The 9,135-nt window shown below is 46.9% G+C and overlaps 1 long non-coding RNA gene across 1 annotated transcript; it reads right to left on the bottom strand.

The window, feature by feature from the left end:
- Window positions 1-866: 866 nt before the first annotated feature.
- Window positions 867-2,139, bottom strand: LOC142563090 (uncharacterized). Its single transcript, XR_012824299.1, has 2 exons — window positions 2,100-2,139; window positions 867-1,148 (listed from the first exon to the last, which is right to left on the bottom strand). It is a non-coding gene; the product is annotated as an uncharacterized LOC142563090 (long non-coding RNA).
- Between the last annotated feature and the right edge of the window lie 6,996 nt (window positions 2,140-9,135).

Here is a 9,135-nt window from a genome sequence, read left to right on the forward strand (position 1 = left end):
TGTGTACCAATGTCGGGCAGTTACACCGTGGTGAGTATTTTGCCGTTGTGTGCTTGTGTGCGTTTTCTTACAATTCAGCACAAATGCCAGCACATGATATGCGTACTTTGCAAGAATGGAAATGCTGCCCCACTGCTGTTAAAGCAATGCTGTTAAGAAGCACCTTGTGATAGATTGCATGGCTCGTTAATCCGTAAAGCATTAGCAACGAGTTGTCAAAGCTCGAAGTCACTAGTATGCCACATGCTGGATTAAGAATTTTCTGATTGAAAAACTATAAGTGAAATTAGACATTGCAGCCAGTTGACGGAACTTAATCACATTATGTCCTGCACTTTATTGTTCCAGCAAGACACCTCCAGTAAGGAGGAGCCTGATGTTCCAGTGCCCCCTGCCCCACCAGCAGCTGCCCACGTTTCCGTCGGGACGGAGCCGGGGACAAGTGGCACTGCATGTAAGGCACTTCAGCTATAGACGAGAAAACCATGGCCAAGCGGCGCTGCTGCGCCTCCCCCAATGTGGAAACGCCAAGCAGCGCGGTCGCGTCGTGGCGTAGTCTCCGCTTTGTTTGCATTGTGCCGTTCGCGCTTTTCTTCGCTGCTCGTTCTCACGGCGCTCCGTTTTCGACGGCGGCAGATCGCCTGCTTGTGCAACAGCGATGCAAAGATTGCCGTGCGGTTTCAAGAAGGTTGCCGACGCCGACAGCTTTTTTTCGTGGCGGCAACCTCACGATAGGGGAGCGTCTGCTTCCGAACGTGTACGGCGTTGAACAAATTGTGGACGGTGATGTGAGAGTGAAAGCCAAGTGCGTGTCACAGGTGTCCGACAAGATCGTATATGACGTCGAGTTAGAGGTACGCACCATGTTCAGAAATTTAGCCACTTTTATTTCAATTGCAACATAAGTCACACTGGCAGCAGGAACTTCTGTTGTCATACTACTCGATGACTGCAGATCCATTGGGCTGCTTCTTGACGGTTCCGTCACTTTACAAAGGCATGTTCTGGAGTCTGTTTCACACGTGTCTTGCTGCTGCTCAAGAGCTGCGTCGCTGCAGTACGAAAGCACATGTCCCGGTGGTGCTGACTGCTGAGAAGACTGTTGTGATTGCCATTGGTCTGTTTGGCGCCACTTCCATCTGCATCGCCTATAATTTAAATTAAAATTAAATTATGGGGTTTTACGTGCCAAAACCACTTTCTGATTATGAGGCACGCCGTAGTGGAGGACTCCGGAAATTTCGACCACCTGGGGTTCTTTAACATGCACCTAAATCTAAGCACACGGGTGTTTTCGCATTTCGCCCCCATCGAAATGCGGCCCGCATATAGATGAAACAGTATGTGTGCCTATTTTTTGTGGGGATTAAATTACTCCCAATAATGTGTTTGCAAAGGTAACGTTCCTGTGATTGCGTGCATATATTATTCTACAAGAGTGGTACTACTACAAGTTATGATACTTGCACACTTAGATACTTAGAAAGCATGGGCAAACAACAAAAATAACGCGCACGACTCGAGCTGCTGCTTTCCGATCTGCCGCTTCCCGACGCACGCGACGACCGCGGCTTGCATTAAATACGGTCTGCTACCACACAAAAGTAGCGCGCGGCCCCTTTCGTTACCTGCACAACTAGTAGTTTAAGTTGCAGCGTTTGGAAAAGGGAAACAATTATCGTGAGCTCGTCCATGCCGATCGCGGGTGAAGGCACAGTGCAATCAAATAAATTCGGGGGTTCTAAGTGCCAAAACCATGCCAGAACCACGAAATCATTATGAGGCCCGCTGTAATGGGGAGTCTCAGGAATAATTTTAACCTCGGGGGGTTCTTCAACGTGCACAAAAATCAAAGCACACGGTAACAAGGGTGTTCTTGCATTTTGCCCCTATCGAGATGCGGCCGCCGTGGCTGGGAATCGAGCGCGCGTCGTAGAGCTTAGCGGCGCAACACGCATGCATTTACCGCTAACAAACGGCGGATGCCACCACAATTCAACAACGCGACACGCCTAAACAAACGGCTGTGCACTAAAAACAGGCATATGACTATTCCGCTTTCAAGATATTACACGCGAATGCGAAAGTATGAGGCTTACTTGACTCGGCGCACTGCAGCTATCCATGCTTGTCGTCTGTGCTTCTCGTACCACTTCCCAGGAAATCTGTAGAACTTCACGGGCGGCGTACGACCTTTCGTGTCTTCGCGGCTGCTGTGGCAATCAACAACACATCAGTATTGCGTGCCACCTTTCCTGGCTGATGAGATCGCACTCGGCATCGCAAAAACCACGCGCACGAGCGCTCCCGCCGTACAGAACACGGGCGCGCGCCAGCGCAGCGACGACCCTCGAAACTTCCATCGGTCCGCTAGGGGAGCATTCGGCGCTGGTGCCGGGCGGGCAAACTTTAGGTTGCCTCGTCTATTGCAATACGAACACATCACTCAAAGCAACAAAGCAGTATCTGTTTAGACCTTTTAAACAAATTGTGTATTTATACTATTTACATGGCAAAGGAAAAGTGCCTGCCTAAATGTCATTGCAAAATGGAACAATAATCTGTTTGGCTATTAAAACCATTTTTAATGCAGCTTCTGCAGCGCACAAGCTGAAAGTACTGTCAGTAGTATTTTATGATGGTGTACTGCCTTTTTGTTTATGCAAATTGTTTAGTGTTCATTTTGTGAGCGGTGTGTTGCTGGAATTATTTTTCTGGGCTTCCACCTGATAATGAACCAGTAAAATGTCTACGCAGGGTGGAGCGAAATTAGTTTTTTTAACCTGTTTACTGATTTTATTTTTACGGACCATCAGCTCGGCAGCAGCCCCGCAGGCCACCCCGCCAACATCCGCTGGAGGATGCGGCCTGCAGGGCACACGCCGGGTATGCGCGGCTGCTGGCTGAGGCAGCGAATGCGAAGGCACCCGTTTCCACTAGCTGCTGCTGCTGCAAAATAAGCAGGTAGGTACAACTTGGCCAGGTCATATTTTAAGAGGTGATTAGTGCGCACGGTAATGTACGTTACAACCACATCACACATGAGAGGCATCTAGTCATTTGGCTCATGCACGTTTATACATCTCCTTTGAGGTGTTCTTTAACACATAGCAACTTACAAAACATTTCCATGGTTGCATGTATCGCCACAGCATGATCATCTTTTGTTTAACACTTCAACTAGTCACCAATATACTGTCTTCTGACAGGCAGAGGCAGCTTGGTAGGATTTGCTGCATTTCACGTTTTTAACATAAGACCGTATACGTTTGCACGGCCATTTGTCATGTCATATGTACATGATCTCGCTGCCCTCAAGAGTAACCTTGCTGAAACTGCAACACTTGCAAACAGTGCAAATTGAGCATTTAAATTGCATAACCTGTAGCTAACTAAGTGAATTTGTTTCGCAGCATCACCAGCCGCTGGTGGAAGAGCAGAGGGCGACCCGGCAGGTCCTGCAGCAGCTGGCAGCTGAGATGCGTGGTTCGCGAGAGGCCACTAGTCTCACCGCAACCACGCTGCGCCAGCTCCTGGCTGCCCTGGTTCACCTCCGCGAGCCGCCTCAGCCATGAAGGACAGTTCCCCCCCCCCATATCATCCTTTAGTGCTAAGTAGGTACAAGTGTTGCCTATCTTGCCGTTCAAATCACCGCTGCAGCATTTGGTGGTGGTGCCATACGTCCTCGCAAGCTGTTGTGCCGCCGAGTTGTGGCCAGTCGTGTGAACTGATGTGCAGGTCATGCGTGAACATGGCAGCGAAGACTGATAGTGCTGTGATGTCACTTGAAACACGAATGCATGTTTTTTTTTTGTTATGTAGCACTACAGGATGATGCGGCTGTTTTCCGTGCATTTCTGTCCCTAATCATGTTTTTTGCAAGGTAATTTCTCTTATGTGTATTTTCATTTGTAGTGCAAGTTTGTCCAAGTGAGGCATTATATAACTTATATGTAGAATTTTTGCATATCTGTTCCTAACCGTCTTTTTTCCGCAAGTTCATTTCTTTTCGTGTGTATTTTTATTTTTCCAAGCGAGACGCTATAACTTATATGTACAGTTTTTCCCATATTTTCGCATTTCTGTTCCTAACCGTATTTTTTCCACAAGTTCATTTCTTTTCGTGTGTATTTTTATTTGTCCAAGTGAGACGGTATAACTTATATGTACAATTTTTCCCATATTTTCGCATTTCTGTTCCTAACCGTATTTTTTCCGCAAGTTCATTTCTTTTCGTGTATATTTTTATTTGTCCAAGTGAGACGGTATAACTTATATGTACAATTATTGCCATATTTTTGCATTTCTGTTCCTAACCTTATTTTTTCCCTAAGTTCATTTCTTTTCGTGTGTATCTTTATTTGTCCAAGTGAGACGGTATAACTTATATGCACAATTTTTGCCATATTTTCGTTAGGTGTTGTTCACTTTTGTTTTGCTGTTACTGATATGTTTCAATGTGCACCGTTCTTCCACAGAAGATACACTATGCAATCACTTTTACGGCAACTACGACATTGTCTCGCACACATACAGGTGCACTTAACTACAATGCTGTGATAACTGGAAATCAATTTTCGTGCCATATGTATGTCATGCTTGCAATGTCAAACCATTCGTGCCTATGCAAGGTGGCCGAATTTGAATTTTTTTTAACACCAAGTGCCTGTTACTTGTGATAGTTATTGTGATATTTCAGGTGTCCTTACCTATGATAGCAGTACAATCTAGTCCCCATTGTAGTTGAGCACAGTTTGTGACATACATAATGGAGCCATCGATGTGGCCACTATTTTGACATTCGCTGCCAAGCTGCTCTTGCAGCCGTTATATGAAATACCGTTGAAGTGCCAAGCATTTTCTCACTTGTCGTTCCTTAAAAGCATGTGATGGCTTTTTATATTGTGATCTTATTACGGCACTAGTCATTGAAAAGAAACTTTCGTGCTACAAACATGCTGACTACATAATAGACAAGACCTCTTTCTTGCAGTTAAGTTGCTGGATGAAGATAAATGGTTGTGCGCGAGTTCAAAAAAGCATTATGCTCATGTCATATTTATGCTATTTAACATCTGCCAGCGGCCCATTGGTAGTGTACTGGGTCCCATGTAGTGAACATCACACGGCTATTTTGGCGCCATGAAGTCATGCTCTGTGTACTTGTCTGTCATTTGCTTTGATGAAAGATGGCATTGAAGATAGATCACATGGTTTTATTTACAATGCAGATATAAATAAACGATTTTAAACAATGCAAGTGGCACTTGAAATGAATATTTACAATTTGTGTTCCTTCAATTTCAGGGCTATTTACATATGTACACTCTTTGAAGGGAGAATAACGCGCTTGACATGCCAGGCGATTGTTTTTGGCATAACTTGGCCTTTTGTCAAGGAACTGTACGGTGGGTGTGTGGCAAAACAGCGCAGGGCCTACAAAGTGCGTGAAAACAGTACACATGGTGGAGCGAGAAGTGTTGTTCTTTGCTGCAGCCTAAATAGGAAGCGAGGAGACGAAGACCGATATCCTCCCATGCACAGTGCAGATGGCGGTGACAGTGTCAGTGATGCCAGCAGCAAAATGCATCAAGATGACAAGCAACAGTAGCAGAAGCAAATCATTTGGCAAACCCCAGCTGCTCATAGAAGTGGCTACAGCATTCTGCTGATGAACACAGTGTTCTATCCACAGGTACTAAATGGAAGGCTCTCATGTAGTGTCACAGTGGAATGATGCAGTCTTCTCCGGTAGTGACAGCTCACTGGCAGAGGACACGTGAAAACGCTGGTTTTTGAGCAGATTCGAGAAAAAATTCACTCACTAATTGCACACATTTATTCACATTGGTTCCTGCTCTCTATTCGGTGTGTAGACAGCAGTAATAAACATCTGCCTGCAGTGTCAGGCACGTGTTGCTGCTGTCGACGCAGCCGCCTTCGCACCCTTTGCAGGTAGTACTGGTGCTGCTGCCGAGTCCTGCCGAACGAGGTAATGACATTACTCCGGGCAGCACAGTCTTTCAAGTACATCATGCGTGCTGCCCTCATTCGGGAAACTCTGTGGGGAGGTCTTGCCGTTTTCATCGTCACTGCTGCTGTCATCACTGACATCATCCAACACGTCACCTTCGTCAAGACGCAAGTTGTGCAACACTGCACATGCTGCAACGATGTTGGCAGCACGGTCTGGTTCGTAGTGGAGGACGCGGTACCGCTGAAGGCAGCGAAAGCGGCTCTTCAGAAGCCCAATGCACCGCTCCACTACGGACCGCATGGCAGCATGTGCATTGTTGTACCTGCCTTCTGCAGTGTGCATGGGAGGGTGGCCTGTCACTGGTCAGGAGCCATGGTTGAAGGAGGGTAACCGCTGTCAGCTGCACGATCATAACGAATAATGTGAAATCTACACAAAGTTTAGTAGGGGAATTATGGGTCTTGTAAAATGCACCTACTACAGAAAGGCTGCAATAAAGGAATGTACAGGCTGAACATCTGACGCGGCTGTGATCACAGGTAACAGCTGGGACATAGTAGCATCCCTATTTGCAGCAAGGCAGCTCTTTGTGCGAGTTGTGCAGTCTTCATTCATAACTGACTATCAGTGTAAAAAAGAATGTGACAATACGTGCACTGTACGATCATATTAAAAATTAGTTTAAAGTACAGCGCAGGTGTGTTGGCACTTGTTTCGTGCAGATACCATTGAAATATTTCTACATCTCGCCTATACTTTAGAACCTACTATAACAAGGGGTTCGGGCTTCAATATTCTCTTACGGCGCGAGCACGCTTTGCTGCATGCTGCCAGAGTTGCAACTGTACAAAATTTTCCCGCTGCTCACCGAGGAGGTGTTCGCCGGCCTTGGCAATATGCCCCTCCAGGAACCGACGACGCAACCACGTAGTTCTCCAGACGTGGGCGTCGTGGTCTGACCCCGGTCGCAGAGGGTCGACGGCGAGGATCCGCATGCCTGCGTCGCAGATCTGACGAGAGCGCGCACAGCAGCAGCATAAGCCACGCGTTGCTATGACGGGCACATTAGACAAAAATTAAGATACGAACATTGTGTTGAGGGCCTAGTAGCCTTTGCGGCACATGAAAGCCGCCTTCTGCTCGCCGTTCGGTGCGATGATGGCTAAAAGGCTGCGTCCACGCATCCGATGACGCCGGGAATGGAGCCGCGTCGAAGGAACACTTCTTTCATAGCCGCCTTCTCCGACGTCCTCGGGAAATGGACCCACTTGTTGCAGGCCCCGGCGTGGACGATTGCCTCCGCCACGCGTCGCACACACTTGCCGACCGGAGGCTGGGTCATGCCGATCGTCTCCTCGCTCCCTACCGAGGCTTGGAAGCTGCCCGTTGCGAAGAATCGCAACGCGCACAACACTTGTCGCTCCACCGACAGCGCTGCTCTCTCGCCTCCGAGTTCCTCCGCCACTTCATCGCACAGCCACCGCTGAGTTTCTTTCTGCATACGAAAGTGCATCCTTTCCACGCATCCTCGGGCTCCCTTCTCCCGCGTCCGGGCTGACGAGTCGCCGCCGCCGCCAACGCACTCAGGAAGGCCGCCATTTTCTATTCCAAATGGAACGGGGCACTCGCCGGTTATTCCACAATTTTGTCGGGTTTGTTTGGCATAATTAAGCATAATGAGTGCGTAAACGTCACTTTGACGTGTCGGTTTTTGCGTATTCCTGACGTCGCTTGACAAGCAGGCAAAATGGGCGCGGCCTCAAAAATTTCGACCAATGAGCGAGCGGCGACGGCCATTTTGGAATAAAAACGGAATAGTTTTACGTTATACCGACCCTCAATACATGAAAATTGTTTTGTTGTGCATTCCATGTTTCTGTTTCGTTACTTTCATGTTCTTTCTTCCATGTATCACACTGAATAGGCCTGTGTTGTGTTAGTATTTAATTGGAAACGCACATTAATATTGGTTCTTAATTATGAAGCGCTCGGTTAAGCCTTTTTGCTGCACAACTATGTTATGGATCCATAGTAATGTAACATGCAACATATGTCGCCTTGACCAAAGACAAATCCACATGTCGAAACGTTGGCTCGCGCTCTCACCTTGTTCTCGTTTTGCTTATTGACTTCAATTTCCATGTCCCGCTTTCCCCCTCTTTTCGCGGCATTAGTGTAACAGCATTACAAGATTTCAGTCTAAGTGTGCAGATTCATAATGAATTGTAAATGCACGGACACACGACTTTTCGCAGCAGAGGGCGCGTGACATTTCATGTCACGTAACGCTTAGTTTCTTCCATTTACGCATTTTTAGAGAGGCACAGAAGTGCAAAAGTTTCGTGGTGCACGGCAATGTCTTTCATACCGTGCGTAACAGCTTGTATGTTTCGTCAATTACACGCTACTCAATTACATTGCATTACTGTACAACAGCATGCTATTGCTCCTTCATCGGTGCGGCTGTGTAATGTTCGTATCGCTGATAGACATTATCATAGAGCGTCCTACAGAAGAGCAATGATTTCTTTATGAATGGAATCGTTCCTCGCCTTATGTGCGTGTGCGCAACTTATTCATGGGACACTTTTGGGTACTTCGTTGTGTTTTGTAATTATTGCGTAAGATTTGCATCCATTGACGCACACTGTTGAACACTATATACATACTGTTTTTAACCCATGTATTTGTTATTGCCGCTATGCAGCAATGCAAACCACGGTGCCTATAATTGTTGTGCGGCAATGAACATGTACACACACGTATTCACATGTTGCATGCATTAGCCTGTTAGATGTGACAGCATTTGAAAGATTGTGTACTGTGTAAGTACACAGATGTATACAAGCGATGGGGATGGCAGGATAAAAGCCGCATAACGGCTTCACTTGTCCCACCTCCCTGTGAATAACACGGGGAGGTGGGACCAGTCATTTAACATCTCTTTTGTCTGTTTCGCTTCACAAACGGTCGCTTCGGGTCACATTAAGCACGTGTTTACTTACGGTTTTTCAATGGCCTACAAACATCGAAATTTCCTCGTGTCCTGCTTCAATTCCTGTATCCTCTTGCATGTACGTATACAGGAAGTGCCATTTACATGTGTGTTGACGTGCAGCTGCACCACTTAATGTGTTCACGATCGCACTCCATTATGA

Source organism: Dermacentor variabilis, chromosome 11, assembly GCF_050947875.1.
Source record: "Dermacentor variabilis isolate Ectoservices chromosome 11, ASM5094787v1, whole genome shotgun sequence".
NCBI classification, from domain to species: domain Eukaryota; kingdom Metazoa; phylum Arthropoda; class Arachnida; order Ixodida; family Ixodidae; genus Dermacentor; species Dermacentor variabilis.